At 41.3% G+C, this 21,197-nt stretch overlaps 1 protein-coding gene across 6 annotated transcripts in view; it reads left to right on the forward strand.

Moving 5' to 3' along the window:
* Positions 1-21,197, forward strand: part of LOC100870268 (uncharacterized) — a 400,411-nt gene that overhangs the window by 214,401 nt on the left and 164,813 nt on the right. For all 6 annotated transcript variants that reach the window (XM_086906262.1, XM_086906261.1, XM_086906264.1 and 3 more), the window contains one exon: positions 3,474-3,553. The gene's annotated coding sequence lies outside the window, so the exon portion shown is untranslated. The remainder of the gene's footprint in view (positions 1-3,473; positions 3,554-21,197) is intronic.

Below are 21,197 nucleotides of genomic sequence, written 5' to 3' on the forward strand. Positions count from 1 at the left end.
TGCGCCTTTATGCGTTCCTTTGGGAAAGCTAGTAGTGAATCATACTTTTGAAATGTACAATATGTCCACAATTGGCCGTATTGTTAACCCTTTGTAACCGGAATTTCCTTTTGCTCGCAAGAAACAAAAGCACGATTGATTACAGTTTTCCATTCCAATGGAAGAGCTAAGAACTAATTACCGGGGCGAATGGATTGCTTGCGGGGGTGATGGAGGGGGGGGGGAGGGACAATGGAGGTGCACAATGATAAAGCTAAGTACACCGGCAATAAGCAGGTACAAAGTAATATTGGATTGTTTGGAAACCTCGTAACGTTTCTGATCCTCTGTTGACGATGTTGCGTGCTTGGTCAAGTTGAAACAAGACTTATATTGAAACTTGCGAAAACGAGGGACACGAATTTAAACAAATTGTTCGTTCAAATTGAAAGAACTGTACGAAGAAAAATGTTTGGGAATGGATAATTGGTGATTTCAATTTTTCTTTTCCTTTTTCTTCTGAATTCGATTACGAATCTCTGGGATAACTCGGTACGATGAATACCGATTCGAAATTTATTTTCTACGTCACTTTTTGTAAATAGATTATCGATATTTATACATTTATAGGAAATTTCAGTGTATGAAATGTAAATATAAAACGTGGAAAAGTTAAGTACAAACATCCAAGGTAAAATATTTATAAAGTGAAACGAATCTCAAATTTCCTGTTTAAAATTACATTTCCCCCCCCCCCCCCTCTTCTTATTTCTACCATACGAGATTTTACGTTCCGGTTCCTCGAAAGAATGGGAAAGAATAAAGAAGAAGAGAAAAAAAAGGGGATTAAATTATTAGATTTCAATTTTCAAACATTCTTCCTCTTCCGTCGATCGACTTTTATAGGATCGATCCAATGCCAGGTTTGTCCTCCTTTCACGATGCATTCTACGTTTAAAGGATCGCCTCCTAGGAGGGCGATTTCTCTGCCTGTACTGGTTCCTTGGGACCAATTGTTCACCACTATGAATCTCTTACGAATCGACATTATACTTTTACTCGAAGCTGTTCGAATAAACTATGGACAAACAATAATTCTCACGAATAACTCTCTCTCTCTCTCTCTCTCTTTCTCTTTCTCCTTTCCAATTCTTCTTCGTATCGCGCTAATAAATCGGCCAAAATTCAACATCGACGAAAAATGTGTGCCCCGAGTTTCGAAGAACGGATCTCGTTGAAAAAAAAAGTTTAATTTCGTCCAATTCAAACTTTGATGCAACGTCATCTCAATATTCGTAAATAACGAAAAGAAGCTTGTTGTTTCGTCGTTATTCGTTCGTTCGTTCGTTAAAAAAAAAGAAGGAAAAACCGGTTGAATGCAAGCGTTGTTCCAACGTTTCCAATTAAATCAAAATCGTAGGACAAAAAGAGCAATATACGCGAATATATCCCAAGCGTGAAGCGTTTAAATGGCCGTGGGTAGAGCTTTGTCATATTTAACGATGACCGCAGCGCCACTTTCGCCCCAGCGACGTTTTAATATTTCAAATTAATGTAGATCAACGAAACGCGCGGCCGACGAGAGAGGAACATATTTGACCGCGAAAGATTAAATGGTTTCCCGTTACATCGTTATGCTTTCAGTGGTATATACGCAACGCGTTTATGCGACCTTTCTAATATGACGAATTAATTTGGCAGCGAACGGATGTGAAACTTGGGAGGGGGGGGAGGGGGGGAGGATGAAAAACGCACGCTGGAAAAGGTTCAACGATCTATTGTCATTTCGTTGTTGAGTGATAACGATATCATCGCATATCGACATCGTTTTTATATTTCCATTCGAAAATTCTTTGGTTGGTCGAATGAATATATTTCGGGTTGGAAATAGGGATAAAAAGATAATAATTAGTAGATTTATTAAAATATTTCATTTCAAATATTTTAACGAGAACATTATGTGCATGCGTGTGTGCGTGATGGTTGACCGATAGGTTCGAACGATGAAAGATAGTTTGGGAATAACCTGGGAAGGATTAAATTGTCAATTTTCATCATTTCGAATTCGTCCTCTGTTATTCGCTTGATATTATTCTCTATCGCGTGCGATGTTCATTTCGTTGGAAATTCGCTCGATAAAAGTAATTTATATCACTATTACATATTAGTATTTCGAGTGATTGCTTTTGTGCCATTTGTGCGGACGTTAAACAGATAATTAGTAATTCAATTTTGTTTGTTTAACCGATTGTTCCCCCCAAATTTTGATCAGATAGTTTAACCCGTAATTATGATTTTGTAATTTCGAGTTCTTGGATATAGTGTAAAAGCATCGTTGATAAATGAATATTCGAGAGAGAGTATTCATACTTAAATCTCTCGAAACAGAATTCCAGAGAAAGAATTCCCTCGACAAAGTAATTTCTTTCCCTTCAATCGTTTTCTTGACCGATATTTTAGATCGAATCTAAACACAATTCGGTGCCACAGTGTCGACAGAAGGTGTGGATCAGGATCAGGAAGAAAGAGTTTCGCGCGAATGGACGGAGGCAAATTTGTTCGCGGATCGGCAAACTGCAGATATTACGTGCAAGGATCGACGAGGTTCATGCTTCTCTTGCTGCTCGGCTCACAGTTTTTCGCGAGCATATGTCGATCCTTGGCCCTTGTGCACGAATGTCCACAAGATTTTCCCGTTTTCTTTCAGAACATCCTCGAGCTAGCAAGATTCGACGCGATACCGTGTTTGCACGCGCGTATTTGTGTCGGTGTGTTTCGCCTGATATCTGGTTGAGGCGAACAGTCGTACTACATGATACAACGCCTATCGGAAACAATATACACACAAGACTCGATAAATCTTACTAACACACGTGGAAAAGTTAGTAGTTGGTAGAAAGAAATCGATGGAACTGTTCAAACTCTGAATATTTAAAATATATACATTTGTTTCGAGCGTTAAAATATATACGAAGATATATGCGGTCGTATGTTACGTTGTATTCATTTATGATCTGTCCGTGCATGTAGACCCCGTTCGTGCGTACATCGTGGAGTAGACTGTCCGTGCATGTGGACCCCGTTTCACTTTCTAGTCAATATACATTGGGAAAATTAAATAATATATGTTCAGGATTGAAAATTGAAACTTTTGTTCGTAATAAACTTTAAATTTATTCGCATATTATTTTTCAACACTGTTTTGTATCAATTTCGTGATGCAGTATCGCAACAAAATACGAGTACAACCGGGAAACATGGGTAATCACATTTATCCTTATCATTTCATACAGGAAATTGAAAGTGTATACGTAAATATAATATCGCTGTAGCTATCGAAGGAACGTGCTGGTCCGATGTTAGAGCTACTTTCTTAGATTTCGAAGCGCGTAAGATACGAGCGAGATTTTCGTTTAGCGATCATATTGTTGTCGCGAATATTCTTAAATTGATGATTACGCAGTTGACAAATTTTTTTTTTTTTTATGTTGCAGGATTTGCCAGTTTACAATGCGGTGATTTCAGGGAGGAAAACTAAACATCTGAGGAAAACTAGAGTGTAGTGTTACAAGTGGTGAGTTTTTCTTCTAAATCGCGTTATTGATTACAATATTATAAATATTTTAATATAAATTTCAGTTCGTTGAAACTTAAAACGTTTATAAACGTTTTAATCATTTATTATTATTATCATCATCATCGTCTCTAAAAACCTATTTCTTCTTTATTTATTTAATAATAATACTATGCGTACACTTATGAATTGATCCTCTTCGTCGAACATTTCGTTATACGATCCAACAAAAATGCCAGAAAGCATAGACATTAACGTCTCTATTCCGGGTACAAGAAGAGAAGGGTACGAAGCGACGAATTAAAATTTTTTCCATCTCCCCTCAAGGCAAGTTCCGTTGCCGAGGACAACAGTCAGAAATTATTTTTGAAATTAGAGATAAAAGTGATTTAGAAAGCGGTCGATCCCCCTGAAATGGATAGCTCTGTTTGAACCCCATCGCGGCTTTATTTATTTCCATCCAACGAAATATTTTGATCCCCGTCCAGCCCCTGGCTACCTTTACACACAACTCGTTATTTCGCACGGTCGGGGAAGAAGGGAAAAAGCATAATTTAATGGGTGGAAGACAAAGGAGAGGGTTTGATTAAACTGCCGTTAAGGGGGAAATGAATTTTAAATACAATTCTTCATACACGCGCGAGCACAGTGGCCGAGCACTAGCCGGAAATGATCGCGAAACTGGCTCCGTTTCGCAGAAATGTTTCCGCTGTACGGCGAACCCGTCTTTATACGAATTAATTTTTGCCTGGATTATTATTTGAACGAGATTCCTGCTCGCTTTACTCGAGCAATTTTCGAGAATAAAGCGGAGGAGAGTTCGCTTCGGGAGGTTGGTACGTGAAAAGAGAGTACGTGTTACTTATTTAGGTTATTCGTTGTTTGGATAATGTTCCAGCTCGCCCTCGAATCGCTATCAAATCGGTCGAAATTCATCGATTTTTGACACTTTTCGAAAATTAAAAATATGTATCCGTTGTTTCTTGTCATTCATCGCGGAACTCCTCGATCGATGAATCAATTAAAGTAATATGGATCAAAAAAATTCCGTGAAATATTCGAAAGAATATCGAAGAAAAATCGGTTTTTCTAATTTTTTTTTAAGAAGATGTCAGAGACACGATATATCACATATAACTCGATAATAATTTGATTCCAGAGGATTTATTTAAGGAATTTTTATTTAAATCGGGTGCGAATTCGGATCGAAACCACTTTTATCGCCATTGCCGATCTTTCGACATCGTGGATTTTCGTTCGTATGTTTATACCACGAATACGATATTATCATGTGATCCATTTACTGAAACGCGAAACGTATATCTTGATTTTACATCGAATTTACGTTGGCTTATGACAAATTCGCTGTGAACGCAGCGCGGGGGCTTATGTGAAATAATTTAAGCCGGCCCTTAAAATCGTGCAATCCGAATCGAATATGGAAATCCAGCTCGCGATACAACCGCTATTGAGCTTTCCATTAAAGTGAGTTTTTTTCCTCATTCCTCATTCCATCTCATTTTTCATCGTGAAAAAATTCAGATTATCTCACTTTATCCGCGAAATTTTTCCCGTAATTATTTTTAACTCTTTCGATACGGTCGATTCAATGAATAATAAGAATCAATGAGAATTAAGAAAAGGGGATAGATTTTGAAGGAATTTGAAAGTATCCTCATTCACGCTTCTTGAAATTCTTAGAGAAAAACAGATCGCGTAAAGATGGTTCGAAAAAAATTATTAATAATTTGATACTAATTCTTTATTACTTATTGCATAAAGAAATCCCAGCAATTAAAAGTCTCTCTCTCTCTCTCTCTTTTTAAATTTATTTTCAATTTAATTTTTCTTCTTTTTCCATTGCCTCAAATTAATTATTAAATATCGTTATTAAATCGTATCCCTGTTTGGAATATACATATAAACTGGACATTAATATACACTTTAATATGTATTAATTAAACGAAATAAAATCAAAATTAGAGTTAATATCGATTTTATCGACGCTACTTTTATATATCTATATATGTATATATAATATAAAATTATGAAAATGAAATTAAAATACGGATAAAATTTATATTAATCAAAATCATTTCTTCCGTGCAAAATTTCAAAATTTATTCGATCGAAATATAAATTATAATCGACTTATCAATTTTTCCGTGTACAAAAACCCAATTCCCCCTTAACAACAAAGTTAATCGCTAGGCTCAACAGGTTTAATTAACGATCGAAAAAACGAGAAGCCCTGCACACCTTCACCTTCATCCCCCTCCCAACCCAGACCTAACCACGAACTTCGTTCGTTCCTCTTCACCTTTGCCCCGCTTCTTCTATTCGCGAAACGAAGATTCATTTCCTGCCGGATGTTCCGCAAGACGAAGTTGCGGAGCCATCATCCGCTCGCGGGAGGATAAACTCGGTCGGATCGAATCCTGAGCCACATCTATCCGGCCAACTAATCGATAAGCCTTGTCGTCTTGGGCGAAAGCGAGAGTGGACTGCTTCAAGACGAAGCGATCAACCGAGAGGAGGAAAGGGGGAGAGAGAGAGAGAGAGAGAAAGAGGGAGGGAGACACGTATCGACGTTCCTCCCCTCACCACGACACTCCTGCATTCCTGTATCGCGTTCCCAAGCGCTTCTGTACGCGCCCGTGACATCGTGTTGCTCCGTTCTTCCACCCTCGATCGATAACCCGTGACCATCCATGACGTTCGTTCCGTGACGAGAAAGAATCTTGGCAGACCGATTGCGCGTTGTCTCGCATTCATCTTCGGGCTTTTTTTTGGCTCGACGAAGTTTTAAAAGAAAGAAGGGAAGCAAGGTTATCGACATTGAAATAAACGTGAAACGCGAACATGCATCTTAAGAGGAGCAAAAGGTCTGTCAAAAGAATTCATCGTATTTCGAGCGAATCCCTAAATAATATATTTTAAACGTATTTCACACATGAAATCTACGAGACGGAGACCGTGCCGATTTCTCATCAGAAACGTCAGAATCACAACTTTCCACCCCCTGAAAAGATAACACTCTTTTCCTCCCCCAAGAATGGACAAACTTTCTCATTTCTCTTCCAAACAGCTGTCCATCTGGCCAGCAGGCCGGCAAGCTGGCTGCCAATTCCTTCCTCCCATCGATCCTTCGTCCCTCCTCCTCCTCCTCCCTCACTGTCCTCCACAGTTCACCGTATAAATATACATTGAGCCGTGCGAGAAGGGGTCAGGCGGACACCTTGTTTGAGAACCCCTGAGAAACTCCTTCCTTCCTTCCTTCCTTCCGGCTGCTCCATTCTCGCTTCGACGAGAAGAGGACGTCCAGGGCGAGGGGGGAGAGAGGGGGGGAGGAGGGGAAAGGGGAGGGCCGGGGGACCATTGTCTTAATTGAGAGAGGTTAATTCGAGACGGACGAGTTCTGAGAGTTATAGACATTCCGCCGTGTTTAGCCGGGGCTTAGACGAGCTCCCCTTCATTGCCCGATGAGCGTAGCAGACGACGAACACACCCACCGTCGCGTCTGTGTAACACTTGTCCACTTAGTCTTCGTTTCGTAGATTTGGATACACGTACGGCAGCTATCTTGCTGCCAGATTATGCGCCGGCCGTGTTAGATCTCGTTACGAATCACATTTCGTTCCCTGTCTTGCAATTTATCTCTTATCAGAGATGGTCAGGGCGCTCGTTTTCTTTCGCGTGTGTATATATATATATATATGTCGAGCTAGCTGACCGAGCGAGATTCCAACAGGAAAAGGAACGTTTCCTCTGATTAGGTTCTGATTCGAGGTGATATTTCGACGGGATAGGGATTTCAACGATTGTTCGAAGGACCAATCTCGATATTGTTAAAAGTGTCCTCTTGCTTTATGAATTAGCTTGAATCAAGCTATACACGAATTCTAATCGAGGATCAGAGATACTTGAGCAAGGAAAGAGCATCCGTGCTCACTTATTCGAGATTCGTCAGGAGATTCTCCTTTTTTTATTAATCGCGAGAACCTGTCGAGAGCCGAATCGAATCACCCTCGCCACGCTCGAAAAACGTCGATTACCGCGAAAACATGGTTGACAATGGGGGGCCATCAGCCCCCCGTGTCTAGTCTAGCCTCCCAGCCACCCCAATTTTCACGCTGAAAACGTTATTTCCTCCCCCTGTGGAGGACAAAACCTCGCCCCTCGTTCCAGGGGCTGTGACCCAAATCATGGCAAAGAACTACTTAGCCCGGTTCCCTACCCCCAACCTCTCCTCTCAGCCCACACCCGTCCACCCACTCGCCCACCCACCCTCGGTTTTTCTCTTTGTCATTTAGTCATTAGGGCTTTCGCGCTACTTAGACTAATCTAACTTTTAACGTTGGGAGCTAACGTTGCTCGACGGGCAAGAAATGTTTTCGAGTCGACGGTGGCTACGACCTTAGACCACCACCACCACCCCTGCCACGTCTTACCCGGAAAGCACCCTTGCCTCGACGAGCACCCTCGTTGCATAATGTACTCGTTGAAAGGCGCCACGGAGAGGAGGAGGAGGGAGGAAGGGAGAGAGAGAGAGAGTCTTGAAACAGAGAGGCTGGTGGCGCATCCCTCGGCTCGAGGACTCGTCGAGTGACGAGAGAGAGTGAACTCTTCTTAAGCGAGGGGTGGGTCCCAAGTTGGAGGCGTGGAAAGGGATGAACCTATATAGCCGTCGAGCTGGTTGAATCCATGGCAGTGTGCCTCCGTGAAACGTGATCGAGCATAAGGTAAATTTCGTTGAGAGGAGAGGAGACGTTGAAGGGCGAGAGTGGATGGACATTGCGATAAGGGAAGTGAAAATTATGCGAATATATAGGGAATGAAAGGGTTGGGAAGGGTTCGTGTTGGATCGATTCACGTATGAACGGATCATTGGTTCTCGATGCTTGAGGTTCCTGGATGAGGCGAGTTTCGAGAGAATTCGTTTCTCCAAGTTCAATCTTGGAAAGTGGTCGCGGATGGGATCAACGTGTCCTTGACGCGATTTGAATTATTTTAAGGAAGATGGATTTTAAGTCGAATTAGATTTTGGATCGAGCGATCTTGGATCTCGAGTGATATCGATTCGAGAGATACTAGAGAAATTGGAAATTTCGAGGTTTTTGACTACGGTTACAATTACAATTTATTCGTGTTCGAATGCGAAAAGTATTAAAAAAAGAAGAAGAAGAAGAAGAAGATTAATCTCGCTTTATAAAAACAGTTACGCGTCGAACAGAATTCCGATAAGACGAAAGAATGCCATTTTGTCCGAGCAACAAATTTTTAAATAAAAGACAGCGGAAGGATATTTCACAGGGACAGAAGAATTTCAATCAATTTATTCCTCGACACTGCAGCTCGTCGTGAAAAAGGTATCCTAGAAGGTATCCAATAACACACGCACCGAGCGTCCACTTTCGTTCGAACATTGCTGACATTCTGAATCCTCCCCTATGGCAAAGGAGATGAGGGGAGGAAAAGCGGGAGGGGAAGGTAGAGAGAAAGAGAGAAAGAGGAAAATGAGGAAAAAATATCGAGAAAATGATAACGACGCAACGAAATCTGAGACGTGATCAAGCACGTGGGAAATTTCGCTGTGAAAGCAATAGAGGGGCCAAAGAACGATAGTTCATGCAAGAGCGACGAGGATGACGCGAGCTTTCCTTCCGTTTTAGCCGGCCTTCGCTTCCGGAATTCTAGATATCCCTGTTATCGAGTGCTTTTCACTTCGTCGGGTGTAACGGTTGTCCATCCAGAATCACTATCTTCTCTTTTTTTACCTTGAAAAAAATGTTTTTCAAGATTCTTCCTCTCTTCTTCATTTCTCTTTTCTTTCTTTTTTTTTTTTTTTTGAATATTCGTGAAATATAATTGCAACGATACATACATTCCCTTACATCGAGGAGAGTATTTTTCTTCTTTTTTTTTTTTTGTCCTTCGTTTCGCCATTGCTTTGTGTATTAATTACTCGTCAAGAAACAATAAAAGTGCTGAGGAAGGTAAAGTTAAAGCTAAGCTAAGAAATTTTATTACATTTATTTACATTTCTTGCGATCAAATCACGGAAAGACTCATTAACCGAATCTTCGGTTTTGCAAAAATATTAAAACATTCCCTTTGAGGAATGTTGAACGTCTTTCAACATTCTTGCCAACTCTCTTTCTCTCCCTTTCTCTGCATTTTTCGTTAAAACGATAAAAACGAGCGGGAACAACAGAGAGGCGAAGTTAAAAGATTAATAAAAATCTCGTTAAATTTAATTTCCACGATTAAACCCTACCAGGTTTAATTACGCGACATCTCTGGCTCTGGCCATAGCGAAAGAATGTTACCTTAAAAAAAAAAAAAGAGAGAAAAGAAAAAAGAATTCTTTCGAGAGAGAGAGAGAGAGAGAGAGAGAGAGAGAGAGAGAGAGAGAGAGAGAGACAGGGACGAGACGAAAGACGGGTCCGGAAAGAATAAATTTAGGACAAAGGAATGGCTACCGAATTTGTATTTCGTCCGCTACACTCGGCGCCAATTAAATTTTAATGTTATCGGTATTCCTCCGCCTCCTTTAATCAAATACCAGTCGTCCTGCGTCAAAGTAGCCCGGAATCCCTTGAACGAAGGGGTGGCGGAGGGGTGGCCTTACAATTAAAACTTTGCCCCCGGCGTCTTTCTCTTTCAACTCTCGTTTCTTTGCCTCTCACAGCTCAAATAAACTGTTCCCTTGCAACCCTCCCCTCCCTTACCCTGAGATTTTGTTGTCCCGAGGTTTTTTTTTTTTTTGTTTCGTCGCGTTGCATCGAGAAAAAAAACGGAGCGATATGCCTGTACAGAGATTAGGGGAGCGATGTAATCGTGGAAAATATGATCTCGATTATTGCTTGTTTGTTTAAATCGAGTTAGAACGAATGAACAAATGTATAAGTCGAAGAAACCTAACCTAACTTTTCGATAATTAAAGCAACGATGATCATTAGATAAAATTTTCATGATAATGAGTTTGACGATAATGTCATCGATATTTCTTATTTGATTCGTGTAAAAATTCATCTCCAAAATTTTTCTTTAAACGTATCAAGCGTTCAAGAATAATGTTTGGATAAGTGTTTCTTCGATGTATCGTCGCCCGGCAGGTCTAGTGAAAATCGGTTGTTTTGAAGTGACAGGCAGGTGCCATCGGAAGAGGTCCATTGTCCCTAGGGGAATCTAATTTTAGACAGCGCCGAGGCGCCACTTCTGCAACAATACCAACCAAGTTCTGGGGCGGAACAAGCACGACTAATATCTAATGCGACCTCTCGTGTTCCATACACGTCAGGCTTAAAAGCAAATCTTCGTTTCACACGTTTCGCACGCTGTCCGCGTTTTTAATGCGTCTACGCGCCCCGTCCTGTCGTGCAACACGCATCGAAATAGCGTTTCGACCGGCTTCATCCTCTCTCTTAATCCATTTTTAACCCAATCCCTTATATTTAACGACATTATTTCTCTTCAACTTTGTCAACACTTTGATTTCAATATCCAAAATATCCTAAATATTATTCGCAGCATCAGAAACATCAACGATCGAAACTCGTCTCAACTTGGCTTGGAACGAGAATTCAGATCTAGAGAATTTTCTTATTCGCCAACACATCATTTCGAGCATGATCTTTGCCTGAAGTTCACAGAGGTTGAAACGTCTAATCATCGTCTAATCATCTTTAACGCCCTCAAATTAACTGCTGGACGCCTGTTCTCAAGGAGGTACTCGCGAGCGAAGAAAAAGCTGGTTATTTTTACCTCCTCGTCGTAATAACAACGGGAACGTCTGCCGGGTCGAGCAGCAGACGGTCTCCACTTTAGCGAAAGGGACGGGAGTATCGTAACGAGAGTTGTTGCGAAACTGTGGCCAGGATGACTCAGGGGGAAGTTTTTTTTACGAGCCCTCGTAGCCAGGGTTGCGTTTCAACAGTTCGCCCCGCAAACGCGTTTCTTCGGTTGTTAGCCCCCCATTTTCTTCCTATTTTCTTCCTCCGCTTATGAATCAGCCACGCATCGTTAACGTTCGCTCGCGACAAATCGTCACCGACCTTTAACCGTCTTACCTTCTCTCTTTTTCTTTCTTGAAGGGGAGAAGAAGGGGGAATGGGGGAGCGAGCATGATGGATATCTCGAGTTTCCACTCGAGGGATGTTGTTGCCGAGGAGAGACTTGTCTTATCAAGGTGAAAATATCTTCGGATATATCGTGGAAAAGATGTTGAAAGATTAATGCAACGAATTATTACGAGTGGATTCGATGTGCTGGAAATTAATACGTTCGATTCACGATATATTGATTTTCGATTTTGAGTACGAAAAAGAGGGAAAATGCAGCTAAATAGCTGGTCAAACTGTCGATTGAAAGAAAACAACTGGATAGGTGAAAAATGGTTTTTCATGGAAAGTTCGTATTATCATTCGATAATGTTAATTAATTATTCGAGAATCAAATAATTCCATCTCTTTTAACACTAGTTATTCATTCAGACCAGTGATGGGCAAAATTTAATAGTCAAAGTTACGAATGAAGTTGCTTTCACTAAGTTACTTCGATAATTTATTTATCAAAATGTAATGCCGAGATTATATGAAAAACGAGTCAATTATAATAATCAATAAATATATGAATAAATGTTATTTAAGCATTTTAATAAATAATTACTCGAACTAACTTTATTCGAGATTTTTAACTAGTTACTCTTTCAATGAGTTAATGCCCAACTCTGATTCCAACAATATAAAACCGAGCCAAACCCATACAGAAGACTCGATATCTTCATTTTGAATTAAATCCACTGGAATTCCATCAAAATGTTATTTAAACATTTTAATGAATAATTACTCGAAGTAATTTTATTCGAGATTTTTAACTAATTACTCTTTCAACGGGTTAATGTCCAACTGAACAATATAAAACATAGCCAAACTGTGCTAACCCATATAAAAGACTCGATATCTTCGTTTTGAATTAAATCCACTGGAATTCCATCAAAATGTAAACAAAAAATTTAAACAATTTAACAATTATTCGATCTAATTTCATTCAAGATTTTTACCAACGAGTCAATGCTCAACTCCGACCAGCTACACCTGGACAAAACGTAGCCAAACCATATAGAAGACTCGATATCTTCTTCTCGAGCTAAATCCACTCGAATCCCATCAAAATCCACTGGTCAACCTAGGACCAGACCATTCGTTTCCCTGTGCACCTGGGGACCGATCAGACGATCGATACGAAGGCCTACGGGGCTCTGTCCAGCTATCCAGCTCCCGTAAACGTCTCGAAATCGATGCCTCTGATTCACGTAGGTAGATAGGTGGGTGGAGGTGAATCGGTACACAGTGTGAGGAGGCGAGTGTCGGTGGTGGCTCGGAGCGGTTGCAAATTGAAGAAAGCAATATCGGGGGGCCGGCCTTTAATACCCCTCAGCTCAGCTATCCCGGAGGAACCCTCGCGGCCCGGTTAATCCGGAGTCAGCTGCCGGCAAGGAATGGAAGCCATTCCGGTAGGCCGTGGCTGATATCCGCCACCTGGCAATATTTCAACCCGGCCGGGATAACGGATCCACTCTTTGTCCGTGGTAATGGCGGAACCGACGATTCCGCCACCGGCCAATTAGAGACGATCTTGGCCGTGCCTTGTCGCGAGGGATGAGGGAGATCGCGCTCGACACCGAACGAACACTTGAATCAACCTTGGAAAAAGCGTTCTCTTCTTCTCGGAGAGAGAAATTGGGTGTTTCGCGCGAACGATTTTTTGATGAATTGATCCAATATGAAGCGAAGGAACGAAAGAAGAGTTCGAGAAATTATGCGAATGTGTACATGTGGAGAAACGAGGGAATGAAATTTTCAACCGATGATCGAAATCCGGAGAAGGAAACAGTTGAAACAGTGCCAGCTGCCGAATATCGCGGCTACGCTATCCGAGTAGTTTTATTTCTCCCCGCCACCTGCTCCCCAACTTACCAACCATTCAGTTTTCATCGGGGCTCTAACTATCCCTCGCTCGAAATCCAGCTAGAAAGAAATACTCTCTACCTACTTTCGACTCTAAACTACACTTTTTCGCCAGGAATTGAGAATCTACTACTACCACTGCTTCCTCTTCTGTTTCATTCCGTTCGATCGAATTCACTCTAAACCACGCCCACCCCTTGCGCTCCCTCGTTTATTTCATTACATCCTCCAGAGGATGGTCTAAGTCCCTCTTTCTCTCCTTCTTCCATGAAAAATTCTTGAAAATTCTTGGATAAAGCGCGTCACGAAATTTTACGATACGCTAGTTTCTTCTCGTGGATTGGAAAATTTGTGTCTGTGCAAATTAGATATTCGAACGTTCTTAAAATTCTGATAAACTCGATAACTTCTTTGAATCCGTGGCGTACGAAGATTCTCTCCTCGCGTTTGATCCTCGAATCGAGGATCTTCGGGATCGATCACATTCGAAATTCTAGGGAGAGGGTCGAGGATGCACGGTGATTTTGCACGGGTTTAATATTCAGTTTAAATATTCATGAGGAAGGGCCTGGAGATATCGCGTCTCCTCGCCATGCTTATTTTCGAGGCTGCGTCGCGCTTGTTCGGTGCATGCAACGAACGAAAGGTGTTTTTTAAATTTCATAAGGGATCCGCCGGCTAAAAAACGGCACGTAATTTCCTCTGAAAAGCGACCTTCCGCCCCCTTCCTCTTTTTATTCGCTGTTAACCTCGAGAGAATGACAATGATTCCCCCTCCCTCCCTTCCCCCAGCGACGAAAAAGCGGCCTTGTATTTCCGTTATCGCTGAAATAAATATTCATAATGAGTGGAATATGCCTGCGAACTCCGAGAAATTTAAGTGTAATCCACGTGAATTATAAAGTTTTTCTCGTTTTCTTTAAACATATCTGATATACGTGCAATACTTGGGATGTATTTATCTGTAAGATAAAATTTTTATCCGTCGTTATTTCATGAAAAATTATCAGAATTATCATTTGAAATATAATACTTGTCCTCGATCCATTTACCGCGAATTTTTCCATTTTCAACCCAACAAATCAAATCGTAGCTGTCAAATGACTCGAGCAATTCCACGTTATCAAATATCTATAGTGTCATTTGATATTTGAAAAATTATCAGAATTATCATTTGAAATATAATACTTGTCCTCGATCCATTTACCACGAATTTTCTCATTTTCAACCCAACAAATCAAATCGTAGCTGTCAAATGACTCGAGCAATTCCACATTATCAAATATCTATAGTGTCATTTGATATTTGAAAAATTATCAAAATTATCATTTGAAATATAATACTTGTCCTCGATCCATTTACCGCGAATTTTTCCATTTTCAACCCAACAAATCAAATCGTAACTGTCAAATGACTCGAGCAATTCCACATTATCAAATATCTATAGTGTCATTTGATATTTGAAAAATTATCAAAATTATCATTTGAAATATAATACTTGTCCTCGATCCATTTACCGCGAATTTTTTCATTTTCAACCCAACAAATCAAATCGTAGCTGTCAAATGACTCGAGCAATTCCGCATTATCGGGTGTCCATAATTGGCGAGCTGCTTTTACATATAAAAAAAAAAAAAAAAAAATCAAACCTGTTGGTATCTCGACGGGTGGAATGTCATAAGAAACCGGTCTATTTCCTGTTCACGTGGAAGGAACCCATTTTCGAAAGTGACTAATCCATAAAAATGCATTTCTCTCGGCACAAAGGATGGATGCCCCGGTATTCATACTTGCATCAGCGACGTCGGAAAGATTAATGCCCCGCTCGCGGCGAGGATAGCGGCGTTTTTTTCCTTCCTCTCCACCTGCTCTCACCCCCCTCCTAAATCCTTCCTTTCTTTCTTCCTTCTTTTTTCTTAATATTTCTTTTTTTTTTCTTTTTCCAATGCGAAGGGTACGAATATAAACCGATATCCGGTAAAAGCACTTTTCAGCCGGAAGAAATTACATTTCTCGCTTCGTATTCGTGGATTTCTTCGTTTGCATGAAAATCTTGATAACGAAATATCGTAACTCGTATTTCTTTGGTTCAACCCTGCTTCTGAACTAACTTCCGGTCCCACTGTTTTCTGACGGCGAAGCGTCGAAAAAGATCGCTTCCCTTTTTCCCGTTCCTTCCTAAATTCCTCCTACATCCGTTTGATGGACGTTTCCAGGAGGATATTTTCGTGGCCAAGTTTAAATTTTTCCGTTTTCGAAGGGGAAACGACGTCAAGTTGACGAAGAGAGATTTTCGAGGAGAAATTAAGACTTCCACCCATCCCCTCTCTAAATTAAACGTCTCTGACTCTCATCTCTCTCACAAATAATTATCCCTTTTTTTTCTATTCACGTGCTTCGATCCCTCCTCGAATTCCTTTGTTTTCATACACGCGTACAATATTTTGCGTATCGCAAAAGATTCGTTCGAAGAAGAAGGAAAGACATCCATCTTCGTTCCGTCAGGGATTTCCAAACACTCGACGCGTGGCGTAGTCGTCGAAAAGCGTCAAAGATGACACGGGCGAATTTCCCGCCCTCCAACGGCAAACAATTCCTTGAGCAGAAAGCTCAAGATGGCCGAGGATCAAAGGAGAGAGGGGAGGAAACGAGTAGCCATAAATCACTATTAAATCTTGAAAGGATGGAGTCCGTGGTTTGTTCAGTAATCTATCAGGACAGTGTAGCTGATATAACGGCCGAGTAATTGCGGCTAGCATGGCACGGAGTGGCTCGATCGATCCGAAATTCGTTGTGCGCCTAATGACCACGCAAACGACGCGTAACGTACGCTCCCTGTGCGCCACTGAATTTATAATCGCGTTATTTATGTTTACGCGGCAATGGAAGCGGTTGCTCGTGGCGTTGGCCGGCTACTTGGATGGCCTATTCTTCGAAAAAAGAGGAAAGAAAAAAGGAGAGAGTCGTCGTCGAATTAGACGTTGCCATTCCCTTTCAACTTGGATCCCTAATTGGACGGAATACTTTTGAATTATTCAATGCACGGGTTTTCGGCCTCGACGCTGTTCAGAGATAATAGAAATTTTAGAAGCTTAATCTAATTAACTTGGAGAACCGGGTTAATTAGGAATAGATCGAGACTGGAAATTTAGGACTGATTGGAAACTCGGTCAATTGTCTACTTTCCTATATATATATTGTTGGAATTAGATACATAGAATAGAAAACGTAGAATCTTGATGATTCTAGAAATTATAGGAACTTTAATTAATTAAGAATTTCGTGAACCTTTATTATCTCTGATTATATTTAATTCTCTCATCTTCTCGATCTCTCGACATGATCGGTAAAGCAATAAAAGTATTTAAGAATTTTGAAGTGAATTTTGAAATTTGTTGTTGAATCATCGAAATGATGTCTTGTCATCTTGATTTGAAATCTTGAGACGCAACCAACAGCGATTCTAATAAGATGGATTTTGACGCCAGCACTTGGAGACAATATTCCAGCTTGCTATTTGCAAGTAAGTACAGTTCTCCTCCTCGAAGGGAAGTTGAGCAAGGAGGGAGGGGGAGTGGAAATCAGAAGGTAGTTTAAAATTCACGGCTACGATAAAACCTTTGGAATTTCTTGCACTTCTGAATGAAGCGCTCGAACTTCGGGAACTTCTGTAATTTTCGAACTCGCAAGATATTAGAGTTACTCGAATCCTCGAGAATGGCGGCAACCTTTGGATTGTTCCGTTGGACTTTGAACTTGTTGCCTCCAAAGCTCACAAGATTCCTCGAATGTCGCCTTCTTACGCGATTTGATCGTTTCATCCGATAACGTTTATTTATGCTAAAACCGACGTTGAAGTCAATCAGATTCTCATTCGTCGCGTCGTCTGTTAATCTCGAACGTTTGGCCAAGTTGATCGATTTTAATAAAATCAACGAATTATCCAAAAAATTTATATCAATATTCGCCCGTACACGGACACTTTTCCACTTTTCGATTACTTCCAATTTTCAAACTGCCATTTCCATCAGTTTCGCTGTAGAATGGAAAACAAGAAGAACAAAATCATTGGTCGAAACCACGATTCCCCCCCCCCCCCCCCCGATCTTTTCAAACAGATCTTTCGACTATCTTGTCCTTTTCCCCCCCTTTTGTTATTTTTCATCATCGTCGACGGGTTGATTAAGTTAATTCGATGGAGGCAGAGGGGCGCACGGTCCGCGTAAACTTTCAATTTGAAATCTGCAGCCAGCTTCCCGGCTCCAAGATTAAGAACTTCTTCCCTTTGCCCTGTCGTAACGCTTATTATCTTGAGCGTAAGACCTCGAAAAACAGGGAGACAGTAATTGCTGCCAAACCAAGGCGGACGAGGAGATGGAGGGAGGGGAAGAGGGTTTGGAAAGAGACGTGTGTGTGTGTGTGTGTGTGTGTGTGTGGGGCTGTGTCGTGGTTATGCAAAAGCAGACGACGGGGCTACGAGGCCACCCCAGGCTTTTAGCGGAATTGCTTTTACTAACTGATTACATAACGTAATAAAGGTTATTTTTACGCGCTCGCCTTCGAAAACGTTACGTAGGACGACGATACATCACCGAACTGGCCCGGCTACGAGTCTCGTATGCCATGTGACCGGCCCTGTCCGATTTATTTAAGCCCCGTCAATTTGCATTTTCTTCGAATTCGAATTCGTTTCTCTGTGGGAGGGGATTTTTTTCGGGCAGAAGATCGAAAAATGACGATCGAGAATCGTAGAAATATCTCATTTTCAATTTCTTCATTTCTTTTAATTAAACGGACGTCTCGATCGATGGTGGATCGTTTCTTCGGACCTATAAAGCTGTATATCCGTAGAGGAAGGCTCATAAATGTTATCAATATGTATCCATTTAACTCCTTGCCGCTCCTTGTGCGAAAGTATCACTTAGGGTGGGCGGATGGTTGCCAGGCGACCGGTCACGCTTCGTCGAAAGTGATCGACCACTTACTGGCTTCCTCTACGCATTACCCTCGTTTCACGCCTTCGTCTCTTAAAGAAACGATCCCCCCATCGGCTTATCCTAACTCGTGACCTCGATCTTTCTTAACAAAACCATCACATCGATCCTCCTCCGAAAACAACGCTCGTTTCGAAATTCGATACCCAATAGTTCCCAGCTGAATCGAATCGAACATTTGAATATTTCTTTTTATACAAAAGTACAATTCATCGCTAAGTATACTCTTTTACTCGTCACTTGGCAAAGATGTTCGACGACGAGATGGAAATGAATAAAATAAAGAAAGGAAGGAAGGGGAAAAAACGCAAGAGGAGAAGCCGCATTCAGCGGATCGAACGCGTCCGTCGAAACCTCTCCAACAAGAGGCAACGCCATAGACAACAGGGTTAGGTGTCATCGCGCTGGTAGGGTATATACGCATCACCATGGAATTGACACTGGGTGAAGCGACACGGGGTCGCGTTACGAACACGAGCCTCGCCCCTCAGCCATTTTCGTCCCATCCCCTTAGTCTGCTCGTCCAGGACCGGATTCCTCCGCGTGACGGACGCCTCTCTCTCTCTCTCTCTCTCTTCGTCTCTGTCAGTTGCGCCTCCCCTCTCCCCTCCCTTAGGGTAGGGCCGTGCAACCACTCCTGCGTGAATAGGATCCCCCCCAGCGTGGCTCTCGAATTACACGACGCGTCTCATCCCAGGCCAATAAATATCCCAGATCAATTATTCTCGCGCCACCCGTTATAGCGTCGTTGTTCCTCGAGCGAAACGATATCATCCCGTGTATGTATCATCGATGCGGCCACCCCTTTCTCTCTCTCTCTTCTCGAGGAGGAAGGAGGAGTCTTGAGAGTTAGATCGTTCGGATTAATGCGTCCTCTCGAGCGCGGTTTGAGGGGAGGGGCAGGTTTGAAGAGGATGGAAAACGCTGGCGACGCAAGAGGACACTCTCACCGCGGGTGAAGAAGGGTTAAAGAGGAAACGGGTTGAACAGGGGCTCGAGGGATGATGTCTGAAGGGATGATGATGAAGGATGGTGGTGGAAGAATGGTGGTGCGACGTTACGTGAATTTTTATTATTATATCGCGGTTTGTCGAATATCTGTTGATGATGGATTATCGATGATATTGTTGTGTGTCATATTGGATTGGGGTTTTTCGCTCGATCGATCGGATCAACCAGTTGCAGACGATTTCTCGTTCGATGAATTTCTTGAGCTAATTTAAAATGATTCTTTGGGTATAAAGAAAGTGTAAATACGTTGGATGTTAAAGTGTATATATCGTTGTGTATCCTCCTCGAGGTTTGTCGAGAGCAAAAAGATCAAACGTAAATGAATATTGTGTCGTTCGATTATGTTGCATCAATTCAAGTAATGATAAAATAATTAAAAAGAAGAAGATTGTTTTGGAAGATGCCCAGGATAGGTGATAGCGATGAGGGAGGGGTTGGAATAATATGGAATGGAAACAATGATCGTGGATAATGGACACGTGACAGTGATGTTAACAATGCCGGGTCGGGATAATGCTCTTGTTCCTGAACTGCTCATTGTCGTTGGGAAATATTATTATGTCAACTGTTCGAAGTTTATGGTGCAGGGTAACCGTGTGCAGCTTTCGATTCGAGGAGTTTTCCGTGGATCGAAATCGATTTCTCGATACGCTAATTAAGTCTAACTAATCGATGTTAACACTTTTAATACTAATTTGTTTCGATTGACTGTTCGAGTAACTGAACAAGATTAATGGATCCTTGTTTATTCGTCATCAATTTCATTGATTTTGATCTTGACCAATCATGACGATGATAAGACAGGCAATGAATCGTGTACGCGGCTCCAGTGAAAAACGATACAACGTTTTTTACGACACGTAAAAGGTACACGATATCAAAGTTATATTACGTTGTATTTTTTTCCTCGTATAATTAAATTTGCATCGCAATGGTTCAAGGTAGCTTTTGTTAGAAGCTGTGTATCGTGAGAGATATATATCTATAGATATATCTATATATATCTATATATATATATATATAGGTTACACCGTATATGGATTTACCATGAATTATCACATTGTGGCAGTCAGGATTACTATCAATAGCAAGACAATTACAGGAATTCATTGTTCCTTATCGAAACAATGATAGTTTCCAAACAAAGCGTAGGATTATTATCGTTATATTGCAAGATCCCATTGTCCCAGTCGTGCCAACTAATAAAAATTTATTTATTCGAACGAATCTTCTCTCCTCCCACTCCAATGTGTTCCAATAAACAGCAATAACAACACCGATGAACACTTTGTATTGTATAACTTATATGAAAACGTAGAAAACGAGATAAATAATAAATCGAGTAAATTAATCATCGCGATATTATTATTCCCAAAGAAGATAAATATTTCGATTTGAACCGAAACCGAAAGAATCGAGGATATTTCCTCGGAAATCGAGGATTCTCGGATTGGACGACGAACGTAAGGTTGCCCGCAAAGTTTCCATTGCACTTCACCCCAACTTACTTATCCTTAATCCTCCGGTATTACTCGAAGGACGGAATGGAGCCAGACTCTTGGATCTGTCACCTCGGAGAAAGGGGTGGAGAAGGAAGATGGAGACAAAGAACGAGCGAAGAAAAGAGAGAGAGAGAGAGAGAGAGAGAAAGAGAGAGAGAAGGGACAA

Source organism: Apis florea, unplaced genomic scaffold (assembly GCF_048593485.1).
Source record: "Apis florea isolate Af1SG1 unplaced genomic scaffold, ASM4859348v1 contig_2492_pilon, whole genome shotgun sequence".
NCBI classification, from domain to species: domain Eukaryota; kingdom Metazoa; phylum Arthropoda; class Insecta; order Hymenoptera; family Apidae; genus Apis; species Apis florea.